The 14,587-nt window shown below is 43.8% G+C and overlaps 1 pseudogene across 1 annotated transcript; it reads left to right on the forward strand.

The window, feature by feature from the left end:
- The first annotated feature begins 798 nt into the window (after positions 1–798).
- On the forward strand, positions 799–9,563 carry LOC308256667 (neurofilament light polypeptide-like; annotated as a pseudogene). The gene is made up of 2 exons: positions 799–804; positions 8,392–9,563. The product of its transcript is annotated as a neurofilament light polypeptide-like (transcript).
- The last annotated feature ends 5,024 nt before the right edge of the window (positions 9,564–14,587 follow it).

A 14,587-nucleotide genomic window follows, 5' to 3' on the forward strand; every position in this document is an offset into this window, starting at 1 on the left:
GGCGCCAGCTCTGCTTGCACCCGCTGCCTGCTCCAGAGCCGCGGCTTACACCCACTGCTGGTGCCCGGTGCCGGCCCTGATCGCTCGGTGCTGTCAGCAGGTGCAAGCAGTGGTTGCTGGCCCTGATCACCCCTCAAGGCTTCTTCACCTCCCCCTGCTCCTGAGGGGCAATTGGGACTGGCAGCCACCTCTCACACTCGCTGCTGGTGACAGCCCCATCACATCTGCAGCTGGTGCTGGAGATGCTGCTCGCACCTGTTGCCAGTGCCTGTCACTGGTCCCAATCACTCAGCGCCATCAACGAGTGTGAGTGGCAGCTGCTGGCCCTGATCGCCCCCTGAGGGCTTCTCCATCTCCCCCTGCTCCTGAGGGGTGATGGGGCCAGCAGTAGCCACTTGCACCCACTGATGGTGCTGGCCCCGCTTGTACCTGTCACTGGCGCCAGCCCCAATTGTTCTGCACTGTCAGTGGGTGCAAGTGGGGCTGGTGCAGTTAGCACGTGGGAGCGGCGGCTGTTGGAGCGGGGCTGCCAGCAGACAGGGGGCCAGGGGCCACAGCGGGAGGGTCTGGGTGGGGGTGTGGAGGATGGGCCAAGACCTGCCCCTGTGCCTACCACAGCCTCGTGACCCACAGTTCCTTTCGAGGTACACAAATTCATGCACTGGGCCCCTAGTATTTATATATGCACTGTACTTCAATTTAGACTAACATTATGCAATTACTTATTGGGTTTTATGTTTATTGAGCACCTATTATTATATTCCTAACAATGGTCCAAGTGTCATGGAAGGAAGAATTATGCGGGTATGTAATGCAGCATGTATCTATAAAATGTCATAGAGTTAAATTAATTGAATTAGGTATGGACCTTGCCCTCCAGGAGATTATAAGAAACCAAGAAAGATAAAACATAAACACAAATAATTTTAACAGAAGGTAAAGGACCAGGATCATGAGAAACATGTGATAAAAAATGAAGGAAAGAAAAGGGAGATGAAATATAATCTCTGGATGGACAGCTGAGGTGGCTGGAAATTTCATGGAGGAGGAAGATCTGAAAAATATTTGTGCTCTACTGAGAATTTTGTAGGTTTATTTCAAATATCCCCAACTTTCTCAAATAGTAAAATAAGCAGACGTTGCATGGGCAGTTTTATGTTTGGAGCAACCAAACTAAAGGGAAAGGTAGACGTGGCACGGAGAACCTATTCCTTGGTTTCTTACACGGGCACTATTCTAGGCCTGTTCTGTTTCCCTTAACATTACATCACCAGCACTTGGAAGAGTGTGCGGAAATTTGTAAACACTCAATACACATTTGAGCAATTAGCGAAACCAAAGGACATGGGAATCTTATGGTTTAGTCATCTTTCCTCAGAATAGGTGACTTAAGGTCTAAGTAAATGGGGGAACACAGGAAAAAGTAATATGTATAAGACAAAGTATTTTTACTTCAATAGACTAGTTCTCTGTCTACTTATCATCCTACCAAATAAAAGAGTGATATGCAAATTAACCATAACTGCACTACACCCACAAGCTATGCCCACCAGCCATTCAGGAGCGAGTTTGCAAATTAACCCAACAAAGATGGGAACGAGCAGGAGTCTTGGCTTTCCCCAGTAATGGAGGAGGCCAAGCTTTCAGCACACCTTAGGTGGCCCAGGCCTCCACTCAAGGCTACAAAGTTTCAATTATAGAAGATAAATAAATCCCAGATACCAGGGCCTCCACTTGGGTCGCCAGGGGGTGTGGCCAGCCTTCAAACTACCACAGGCCCCTCTCCCAGGCCGCCCCACACCCCAAGGGAACTCGCACCCTGATCCGGGACACCCTTCAGGGCAAACCAGCTGGCCCCACCCCTGCACCAGTCCTCTATCCTATCTAATAAAAGAGTAATATGCAAATTGACCATCACTCCAACACACAAGATGGCTGCCCCTATGTGGTCAAAGATCCTGCCCCCATGTGGACACAAGATGGCCACCACAAGATGGCCAGCAGGGGAGGGCAGTTGGGAGGGACCAGGCCTGCAAGGGAGGGCAGTTGGGGGTGATCAAGCCTGCAGGGGAAGGCAGTTAGGGGTGACCAGGCCAGCAGAGGAGGGAAGTTGGGGGTGACTGGGTCTGCAGGGGAGGGAAGTTAGGGGTGGCCAGGCCTGCAAGGGAGGGCAGTTAGGGGCAAACAGGCTGGCAGTGGAGTGGTTAGGGGGTGATCAGGAAGGCAGGCAGAAGCGGTTAGGGGCAATCAGGAAGGCAGGCAGGCGATCAGTTGGGAGCCAGCAGTCCTGGATTGTGAGAAGGATGTCCCAGATTGGAGAGGGTGCAGGCTGGGCTGAGGGACAGCCCTCTCCCCCACCCCCCGCTTAATGCACAAATTTCATGCTCTGGGCCTCTAGTTGATTTATAAACTAGGATACTGGAACAATCTTTTTTTTTTTTTTTTAAAGAATTGTGAATAAAATCCATCTATGTCAATTGTCAACTTTCTATGAGTCTTTTCTCCCAGAAGAAACTGCATAGAGGTGGGACTTAGTCAAGCTTCATGCTTTCACAGTTCTCATATAAGCCAGCCCGACTTTGTGAAACTCACCTTGATCTTATATTGGAATTCTTACGAAGCAGTGTTGAGCATTTCAGTGCAATTTTTTTATGGTTTCCTCATGCTAAGATGATTTACTTTACACCTGTATAGGAATACTCAAGGGAAAAGGTCAGGGTACACAGAAAATACATAAAAATACTAAGGCAATTATAAACTCTAGAGAAAAAAATATTATAAGAAAGTAAATATATTTATATCATATTTTATATCTCAGTTTGAACAATTTTAACATAATCATAATAACTTATTGGGAAGCAGAAGAAAGATAAAGTATGCATGTATGCATATAGATGAAAGAGAGTGTAAGAGGTAAATTTCCATCACTATAAAAGAAAGACAAGAATTAATAGTTAAATATAAAATTATGAAATATTAGTATAAGCCTATTATTTTTTGTGATATGTTTTTTTAATTGTTGACACTATTGCAAACAAATAGTAAATAAATGAAACATAAATGGAAAATGAGAGGATATAGATTGATCACTGTTTATTGTTTGGAATAAATGATATACAGTGTATTAAATATTAATGTAAAGATTAAGTTCTTTTTTTTCCAAGATTACTCCAATGGAATTATGTTAATCCTATCCACAGGCAAACATCTTATATTTGTATTAAGTGTTGTATTCAATAGTGCTTTCAAATACACATTTTTTTAATTTCTTTATTGATTAAGGTATCACATATTTGTCCTCATCCCCCCATTCCCATCCCAAACCCCTCCCCACACATGCCCCCATCCCTCTGTTGTCTGTGACCACTGGTTAGGCTTATATGCATGCATACAAGTCCTTTGGTTGATCTCTCCCCCTTACCATATCTCATTTGATAATCTAATAAAAATAAAGTGAGAGCAACAGTGGTCTCCAGTTTATAGAGAAGGACAGTGAGACTCAGAAAGAGTAAAGCCCAAGTTCATAGATGTTGGAGCAGAACTGCAACATTTCAAAATCCATCTTCTGCCTTTTCACATTAGAATTCTAATTGTCACAGAGGAAGGAAAGTCATTAGATAACGATGCAAAATAAGTGAATCTTTTCTATAGCCATGTTCATACCGTGGCCTTTAGGCAACTAACAAAAAGAAATAGGCTGAGAAAGGTGACAAGGAGCAGAGTGAGTTCATGATCAAAATCTCGGCGATGTCTGCTCAGAGTGAGATTTACTGCTTTCTCAAGGAAAAGCCAGGTTGGTACTTCATGCCTGTGGAAAAAAACTCCTGACATGGAGAGATGCTGCTCATTTTGCTCTTAGTCCTCCAACTTCAACCATAACAGCAAGAGTAAAGTGGCCAACAATGAGAATGAGATCACTTTTCACATAAAATTGGATTAAGGAGTCCTACTTCCCTCCTTAAAGTACTCCTTGAAAAAAAATGCACACTTTCCTGTTGAGGATCTTACAAATTATTGCTTCTAATGGATCTTGCACCATAAAGTTCACTGTGCTTGAACTCCAAACTTCTGCAATGCCTTGGTGAGTATTTTATGAATTGTAAAATTGAAAAGTAATTTAAGATGCAAAAGTGGCTGCTGGCTCTTCCATCTGATAAATCTTATTTGGGATTAAAATATAATATTTCCTTTAAGACCTCTTTTTTTTTAATGGAGTTTAACTGAATACCAATAAAAATTTAAAAATTCTATAATGTATCTTGCTTCTTCATTGTTAACTATATATATGTGTGTGTGTGTATATATATATATATATATATATACACACATATATATCTTATCTAATAAAAGAGTAATATGCAAATTGACCATACCTCCACCACACCCACAAGCCACGCCAATCAGGAGAGAGTATGCAAATAAACCCAACCAAGATGGCTGTAGCTACAGAGAGCAGGAGGGAGGCTTGGGTTTCCCTGGCAATGGAGGAAGCCAAGCTTTCTGCCTGCCCTTGCTGGCCCAGGCCTTCACTCAATGCTACAAAGTTTCAATTATAGAAGATAAATAAATTCCAACAGAAATGGCGGCAGCTATGGAGCTGGAGAGAGGAGGAGGCTAGGGTTGCCTCCGGTGATGGAGGAAGCCAATCATCTGCAGCTCTGGCCTGCTTTGGCCTCCGCTTAAGTCTACAAAGTTTCAATTATAGAAGATACATAAATCCTAACAAAAATAGCTGCCGCCACGGAGCAAGCAGAAGGCTTGGCTCCACTCCAGGCTACAAAGTTTCAATTGTAGAAGATAAATAAATCCCAGATACCAGGGCCTCAGCTTGGGTCGCCAGGGGTCGTGGCCAGCCTTCAAACTACCACAGGCCCCTCACCCAGGCCACCCCACACCCCAAGGGAACCCCCACCCTGATCCGGGACACCCTTCAGGGCAAACCAGCTGGCCCCCACCCGTGCACCAGGCCTCTATCCTATCTAATAAAAGAGTAATATGCAGCAGGGGAGGGCAGTTAGGCATCAATCAGGCTGGCAGGGGAGTGGTTAGGGGGTGATCAGGCTGGCAGGCAGAAGCGGTTAGGGGCAATCAGGAAGGCAGGCAGGCGAGCAGTTGGGAGCCAGCAATCCTGGCTTGTGGACCAGTGGGATCGGGCCTATACAGGCAGTTGGACATCCCTCGATGGGTCCCAGATTGGAGAGGGTGCAGGCTGGGCTGAGGGACACCCCCCGTGCACAAATTTCATGCACCGGGCCATATATATACACAAAAACACATACACTAGAGGCCCGGTGCATGAAATATATATATATATATATATATATATATATATATATATATATATATACACACTAGAGGCCAGGTGCACAAAATTTGTGCACGGGGGTGTGTGTCCCTCAGCCCAGCCTGCACCCTCTCCAATCTGGGACCCCTCGAGGGGTGTCTGACTGCCCATTTAAGCCTGATCCTGGTGTGAGCGGGTTTAAATGGGCAGTCGGACATCCCTCTCACAATCCAGGACTGCTGGCTCCCAACTGCTTGCCTGCCTGCCTTCCTGATTCCCCCTAACCGCTTCTGCTTGCCAGCCTGATCACCCCCTAACCACTCCCCTGCCAGCCTGATGGATGCCTAACTGCTCCCCTGCCAGCCTGTTTTCTCTTAACTGCCCTCCACTGCAGGCCTGGTCACCCCTAACAGCCCTCCCCTGAAGGCCTGGTCACCCCTAACCACCCTCCCCTGCAGGCCTTGTCCCCCCAAAGTGCTCTCCCCTGCAGGCCTGGGTCCCCCCCAACTGCCCTCCCCTGCAGGCCTGGTCACCCCTAACTGCCGTCCCCTGCAGGCCTGGGTCCCTCCCAACTGCCTTTCCCTGCAGGCCTGGTTGCCCACAACTTCCCTCCTCTGCCGGCTTGGTCACCCCTAACTGCCCTCCCCTGCAGGCTTGATTGCCCCCAACTGCCCTTCCTTGCAGGCCTGGTCCCTCCCAACTGCCCTTCCCTGCTGGCCATCTTGTGGTGGCCATCTTGTGTCCACATGGGGGCAGGATCTTTGACCACATGGGGGCAGGCATCTTGTGTGTTGGAGTGATAGTCAATCTGCATATTACTCTTTTATTAGATAGGATAGAGGCCTGGTGCATGGGTGGGGGCCAGCTGGTTTGCCCTGAAGGATGTCCCGGATCAGGGTGGGGGTTCCCTTGGGGCGTGGGGCGGCCTGGGCGAGGGGCCTGTGGTGGTTTGCAGGCCGGCCATGCCACATGTCAACCCAAGTGGAGGCCCTGGTATCTGGGGTTTATTTATCTTCTACAATTGAAACTTTGTAGCCTGGAGTGGAGCCAAGCCTTCTGCTTGCTCCATGGCGGCAGCCATTTTTGTGGGGATTTATGTATCTTCTATAATTGAAACTTTGTAGCCTTAAGCGAGGCCTGGGCCAGCCAGGGTGTGCGGAAAGCTTGGCTTCCTCCATCGCTGGGGACAACCCTAGCCTCCTGCTCTTTCCAGTCCTGTTGCTGCTGCTATTTCTGTTTGGGTTTATGTATCTTCAATCATTTAAACTTTGTAGCCTTGAGTGGAGGCCTAGGCCAGCAAGGGCAGGCGGAAAGCTTGGCTTCCTCCATTGCCAGGGAAACCCAAGCCTCCCTCCTGCTCTCTGTGGCCGTAGCCATCTTGGTTGGGTTTATTTGCATATTTGCTCCTGATTGGCTTGTGGGCGTGGCTTGTGGGCATGTCTTGTGGGTGTAGCAGAGTGATGGTTAATTTGCATATTATTCTTTTATTAGATAGGATATTACTTAGCTGTGCAAATTTCCTTTCTTCTAAATGATTTCAGGTTTTCTGAGAATGTCAGCATCAGATTTCACTGTTTTCTAATTTTCACACATTGCACCATGACTGTTAATGTGCTTGGAGATATATTCTAAAATAGATATTTACGCCCTAACCGGTTTGGCTCAGTGGATAGAGCGTCAGCCTGCGGACTCAAGGGTCCCAGGTTCGATTCCAGTCAAGGGCATGTACCATGGTTGCAGGCACATCCCCAGTGGGGAGTGTGTAGGATGCAGCTGATCGATGTCTCTCTCTCATCAATGTTTCTAACTCTCTATCCCTCTTCCTTCCTCTCTGTAAAAAATCAATAAAATATATTTAAAAAAAAATAAAAATAAATAAAATAGATATTTACCTGCTGGCCAATGTCGTTGAGGGCTGTCCCATGCACCAAGAAGTGACTGGTTCGATTCCTGATCAAGGCACATGCCCTGGTTGTGGGCTCAATCTTCAGTACGGGGTGAGCAGGAGGCAGCCAATTAATGATTTTCTCATGGATGTTTCTTACTCTCCCTCTCCCTCCTTCTCTCTCTTTAAAATCAGTAAAAAACATATTTAAGAAATAAAATAGCTGTTAACCAGGAGAGGACCAACTTCTGGAGTGGAAGAGTAAGGGCCTTGATGAACTCTCCTTCTAAAACAAAACAAAACAAAAGACAAGCAAAATATTAAAATCAATCACTTCAGACCTCTGGCAATTAACCAAAGTACCAGAATGAGCTGAAAACTGTTCATACAAAAGAAATTATTAAACTTTGGTAAGACAGCAGGGTCTGTGATGCTTGAAGTTAGGACTATTATCTTCTCTCACTTCCGCCCCAGCTTAGTGGTGTAGCAGGCAAAACCAGCAGCACCTCAGAGAATGGAAAGTTTTCACTGCTTTGTTATAATTAATAACATTATACCCTGTGCAGAGTCAATATTTGTCTGAAATGTTAGCTCCCTGCGATATTTCTATGCTTAGATGGCTATCTGAATATCTCAGAGCAGCTCAGTGGTTGCTGGAGGAATCTGATACCAGAGTTGTTACAAACAACTCTTTTTGTAACAAACAAACAAACAAACAAACAAACAAACAAACACCAGGAATGTGAACAAATAGGAAAGTGAGTCTGTATACAACAGAAAATGTCCTGGAGCGGGAAATGATTTTGGACTTAGACAAAGACTTTACATAAGCTATTACAATTATTCAGAGAACAATAAAGAATTAAAAGAAAGTATGAAAATGGTACTGGCCATGATAAGTGCATCTACACTAATAAAAGAGAAAGATGCTAATTGACCGTACCTCCGCTACACCAACCAGCCAATAAGGAGTGATATGCAAATTAACCCAACAAAGATGGTGGGTAAATTTGCATATGCAGGTGGGGTGGGCAGCACCAGACGCCACCCGTGGGGTCTAGGCCATGATTGGGGACCAGGCAGGAGGGGGTGGCCAGTGTCTCTGGGATCACTGTCTGCCCCCGGGCCGCCTGCGGACACCGGTGGAGCAGGCCCGGGTTGAATATTTTAATGAAAATGTGATGCCTGTGCCCTGGCCCACCACGCCCTGTCCCTGGCAAAGAGAGGGCAGTGGGCAGTTAGGAGGCACCGGGGCTCAGAAGGGGCTGGGAGCAACCTGCAGGCGCGCTACCAGGAAGAGGTGCTGAACGATGAGGATGCCGAGGGCTGGCTGATGGAGGCGCGCAAAGGTGCAGACAAGGCGGCTCTCACCTGCGCTGAGCTTGAAAAGTGCATCGACAGTCTGATGGACGAAATCGCCTTTCTGAAGAAGGTGCACGAAGAGGAGATCGCTGAGCTGCAGGCGCAGATCCAGTATGCTCAGATCTCCATGGAGATGGATGTGTTCTCCAAGTCCAACCTCTCTGCCGCACTCAAGAACATCTGGGCCCAGTACGAGAAGCTGGCTGCCAAGGACATGCAGAATGCAGAAGAATGGTACAAAAACTGCTTCACCATGCTGACCGAGAGCACTGTCAAGAACACTTACGGGGTGTGCGCCGCCAAGGATGAGGTGTTTGAAAGCTGCCGCCTGCTCAAGGCCAAGACCCCGGAGATGGAAGCAAGCCGTGGCATGAACAAAGCGTTGGGAAAGCAGCTGTGAGAGCTGGAGGATAAGCAGAACTCCGATGTTACTGCTATGCAGGACACAATCAACAAATTAGAAAATGGGTTGAGAACTACAAAGAGTCAAATGGCATGATATTTAAAGAATACCAGGACCTCCTCAATGTGAAGATGGCTTTGGACATTGACATTGCAGCTTACAGGAAACTCTTGGAAGGTGAGGAGACTTGGCTCAGTTTCACCAGCGTGGGAAGCATAGCCAGCGGCTACTCCCAGAGTTTCCAGGTCTTTGGTCGATCTGCCTCCGGTGGCTTACAGACCAGCTCCTACTTGATGTCCGCTCGCTCCTTTCCTTCTTAATACACCAGCCACGTCCAGGAGGAGCAGATCGAGGTGGAGGAGACCATTGAGGCTGCAAAAGCCGAGGAAGCTAAGGATGAACCCCCTCGCCCCAAAGGAGAAGCTGAAGAGGAGGAGAAGGAGAAGGAAGAGGCTGAGGAAGAGGAAGGAGAGGAAGAGGAAGAAGGTGCCAAGCAAGAATTTGAGGAAGCGAAGGAGGAAGAAGGAGAAGGTGAAGGAGAAGATGCCCAAGAAGCTGAGGATGAGAAGAAAGATGAAGGTGCTGGGGAGGAGCAAGCAACCAAGAAGATTGAGCCCCCCTTTCCTTAAGTATTTCAGAAATAATCCTCCTGAAACCAGGTCAACCCTGTCACCAACCAAGCAGTTGAGTTCCCGATACTATATGAATTAAGAAGTCAACATATATAACATTCTGAGGTGACTCAGGTTGGACATTAAATGTTGTGCTATGACTTTTCTCCTTATGCAGAGTATCTGTTTGCTTGCAGAGTGGCTTCCTGGCTTGCTGCCAACCTGTGCATGGTCCACGCTTATGAGTTCAGGATCTATGACAATGTGAATAATTCAGATGTTTACAATAAAAACACATGAATACATGAATTCACTAATGTTAATCTTAAACTTCATGGAAAAAATAGTCCTTTGAATCTTTGGTGGTTAAAAATTAAAGACCTCAAATCATGTGCAATAAATAGTAAACAAAGTTACACTGAATGACAAAAAAAAATACATTAGGGGCTAGGAAACGTTCAAAGAACTGGGGAACCATTCCCAAATCAGGAAGGGAAGTCACAGGGTTTATATTATTGCTACAAATATAGTATTTCCTACTACTTACAACATATACAATATAATGCATTAGATGCCTTCCTATCGCATGAAGTACATATTCTCATAGAGTAATGCTGGTAGATATGTTATAGTTATGGTAGTATGTCATATCTTATTTATATTAATAAAAGGGTAATATGCTAATTAGACCGTGAGACCTTCCAAAGGTCCTTCCGGGACAAAGCCATGGTGGCGGGCCAAGGCAGAGGCAGTTAGGGGTGATCAGGCCAGGAGGGGAGGGCAGTTGGGGGTGATCAGGCTGGCAGGGGGACAGTTGGGGGCAAGCAGGCTGGCAGGGGGGTGCAGCTGGGGGCAAGCAGGCCAGCAGGGAGAGTGGTTACGGGTGATCAAGCAGGAAGGCAAGTGAGCGGTTAGGAGCCAGCAGTCCCGGATTGAGAGGGGGTTGTTCGACTGCTGGTTTAGGCCTGATCCCACAGGGGTCCCAGATTGGAGAGGATGCAGGCCAGGCTGAGGGATACCCCCAACCCCATGCACGAATTTCGTGCACCAGGCCACTAGTAGATATTATAAAAGGCTGTATAAAATTCAGTTTTGTTTGTAATTCTTTTCTTCTCTAATCATGTTTTGAAAGACAACTGCAAACAATAAACATAAAACTTTGCTAATGGGCTTATAATATAGAGTATCCCCCCAAATGTATACATACACTTTGAGTAATTATAAAGGCAGTGTTTATTAAAATACATTTCACTTTCAAAATTGACCTATCAACTACTAAAGCATGTGTACATTTTCTGGGGGATACCCTATATATACAGATGTTCATTTGTACAAAGGACAGAGTAGGAAAGGGAGTATTTTAGAAGTTTTTGCATATTATTGAAATTAAGTTAGTATTAATCAAGTAGATTGTTTTAAATTTAACGGTTTTAAACTAATTATAATTTCCAAAGCAGATGATCTCAACTTTTTTTTTGCTTATTTAGAGAAATACCATTGATATGTATGTATGAGCATTTAAAAGCACATATTCCATCTTGATCCAGCTCCTGTACCTACTACTAAAGCTTAACTTTGTAGAATTCAATAACATTAATAATATACCCAACATGTATGTGTGTGTGTGTGCACAGTTGCCTGCCGCCAGGACTGTGCCTTGACATACTTTCATTTTTAGACAAAAAGATTTATGAACAACCACTTGCTTGGTGTTTCTTGTGATAAAGAGTCTATATTCTTAGCTGCTATAGCTAGAGATGAAGCCGTTCCCTTTAACTAACCCACGTGGCTCAGTGAGGAATTTAATGAAGTCCTTTTGGGCAACTCAGGATTGGCTCTAATAGATGTTCTTAAAGAAATTCAGCAGATGAGAAAGTAGAGATGCAGATAGGTTCACATTTACATCACTCAGTTTTAAATGCTGCTGTGTGCCAATCAAATAAAAGGGTGTGAGTCTGGTTTATATTTTTCTTATCTGGCTAAATGGAACATTAGTTCATCTTTATGGGTTTGAATGCTTCTCTGACTGTTTTCATGCTGCAGCTGAATTTGTGCTAAACCCTAGTCTTTATTTCTTTCTGGATGACAACACTTGCTTTAAAAATGGCCCTGTAACTAGAGCGTGCCCAGTGCCTCCCCTCCTGGTCCTCCTCCTGGGACCCAGTGCATCTGAGGTAACAATGCTTATATAGGTTTCATTCCTCTGCTGAAAATCTAGCAACCAGTTTTCAATCCAATTAAAAGTCACATTATTTAAGCTTTTAAAATTTAATTTTCTTAATACAAGTCTATACAAAGATACAGTACTAGATCATATTCTAACACCTAACTATGCAGTGTGCTTTAATATAATAATGTGAGATAATCTTAAATAGTGCCCTATATATATACAGTATATATATACATACAGTATATATATATACAGTATATATGTATAGTATATATATAGTATATATAGTATATACATATACATATATATACATACATACATATACATACATATATATATGTGTGTGTATATATATATAGCATATAGCACATAGCATATAGCATATAGCATATAGCATATAGCATATAGCATATAGCATATATATATTAGAGGGACCCAGTGCATGAAATTTGTGCACGGGGTTGGGGAGGTCCCTCAGCCCGACCTACACCCTCTCCAATCTGGGACCCCTCAGGGGATGTCCAACTGCCAATTTACACCTGACATCCCTCTCACAATCCGGGACCTCTGGCTCCTAACTGCTCCTCTGCCTGTCTGCCCTAACCTCTACCTGCCTGCCTGATCCCTCTAACTGCTCTCCCCTGCCAGCCTGATTCCCATAACTGCCCTCCCCTATCGACCTGGTCGCCCCTAACCGCCTCTGCCTCAGCCCCTGCCACCGTGGCTTTGTCTGGAAGGACGTCCAGATGGTTGTCCAGAAGACATCCAGTCTAATTAGCATATTACCCTTTTATTAGTATAGATGATCACCTGATACTACTAAAGATAAAATAATTCAGTGGTCTAGTTTGAGGTTAATGAAATGGTTCTGAGACAAGTGCAGAGGATACTAAAATGTGTCCTTTTTGTGTTGTATTTCAGGTCAGTGAACCATCGTTTACTGAGAACAGTTTATGACTATGATACAGTGTTCCATGCTGTGGGAGTACATGAAAACTTCCAGTAGATTGTCCCCCAGTGTCTGTCCATGGCTGTATTTTGTGAAAACAAACATTACACATATTACCTCTTTTAAAAAAATATATATTTTATTGATTTTTTACAGAGAGGAAGGGAGAGGAATAGAGAGTTAGAAAAATCGATGAGAGAGAAACATCTATCAGCTGCCTCCTGCACAACTCCTACTGGGGATGTCCCCACAACCAAGGTACATGCCCTTGACCAGAATTGAACCTGGGACCCTTTAGTCTGCAGGCCAATGCTCTATCCACTGAGCTAAACCGGTTAGGGCACATATTACCTCTTGTCAATTCTTTTCATACATTTTTTTAAATAGCCTGAATTTTTTCCTGTGCCTCAAATCCCCTAGTATTATTATCAGTTGGATATTGAATACTTTATGAGTAACTCAAATTCAATATGCTCAAAGTTTACATAATTGTTTCTCATCTCCAAATTGGTGTCCCAGAATCCATTTGAAACCTCTTCTTTAAAAATTCTAAAACCTCTCAGTATCAAAATATGTACCAATGTCAGAAGTTTTTCAGAGAAATAGAATATATATATATATATATATATATATATATATATATTTCACTCAACCGTTCTATCTATATACACATTTCATAGAGGTATTATATCGAGATATTACTTTACCATAAGGAATAGGCTCATGCGATTATAGAGGCTGCTAAGTCCAAAGAGCTAAATACCAAGGAGAGCCAATAATTTCAGTTTCAGTCTGAAAGCTGGCAGGCTTAAGATCCAAGAAGAGCCTGTTTTTATTTGAATCTAAGGGCCCAGCTCAAACAGTCAAGCTCAAGAAGTTCCCTCTTAGCATTTTTATTCTATTCATGTCTTCAGTTAATTGTATGAGGACCACCCACATTAGGGAAGGCAATCTGCTTTATTCAGTCTATCAAGTCAAACATTAATCTCATTTAAAAATATCCTCACAGACTCACCCAGAATATGCTTGATCAAATATCTGGGCACCCCCATAGTTCAGTCAAGTTTACACTAAAAATTAACTATTATAAGGACCATATGTTGTTTATTGCTAGTGAAAAAGTTTGTCATTTTGATCTGCACATTAAGTGGCCCATGATCCCCAAAGCTAATAACATCTCATTATCTAAAGCATTTATTAGAGAAATTCAGGAAGACAGAAGTCTAAAAAATGGAAAGGAATATCTAGTGTGTGGCTAACATGCACTCTGTGGGTCTAGAATAGTGACTTTTGCTAATGGAGAGATAAGAATCTTTTTCTTTAGCTGTTTCCAAACCTGTGTAATATACATATCATCAATGTACCTTGAAAGAGAACATTTTGTACAATAGGAGAACATTTTCCAAAGTCTCTTGACATCATCTGAATCTTTGAATCTTAGATAATTTTAGGGTGAAATCTCCCTTCTACATTTATTTCTGAATTGAATACACAGCAGTCTCTAGACTACCTTGACCCATGATGTTTTGCCAGGCAGATTTTTTTTTTTTAGTTAATGTAGTAGTGATTAATGTTCTGATAGTCAATACCACCAGTCCTTTAACTTTAAAGGAAGTTCCAGCAGAGCTCTTTTGTCAACATAGTCTATAAATATTACTTATATGCTTATATTACTTACAAGTTGTTAAAGCTTTATATTCCTATACCAACAACATAAACAGTAAATAGTGGAGTAACATATTGCCTTTTCCAGAGAATGTTTGCATTTTATGTGAGTTCTCAAAATTTAGCCCATTGTTTTCTCAAAGCATGCTCGTAAGGGCACAAAATGATTCTTTGTAACATGATTTCCTAGTCAAAACTTTTGGAAAATACTGCAGACTATATGTCCTCTTGGAGGTTCAAAAACATGTGTGCATGGCC

This window comes from Plecotus auritus (genome assembly GCF_963455305.1).
Source record: "Plecotus auritus genome assembly, chromosome: 8".
Lineage (NCBI taxonomy): Eukaryota > Metazoa > Chordata > Mammalia > Chiroptera > Vespertilionidae > Plecotus > Plecotus auritus.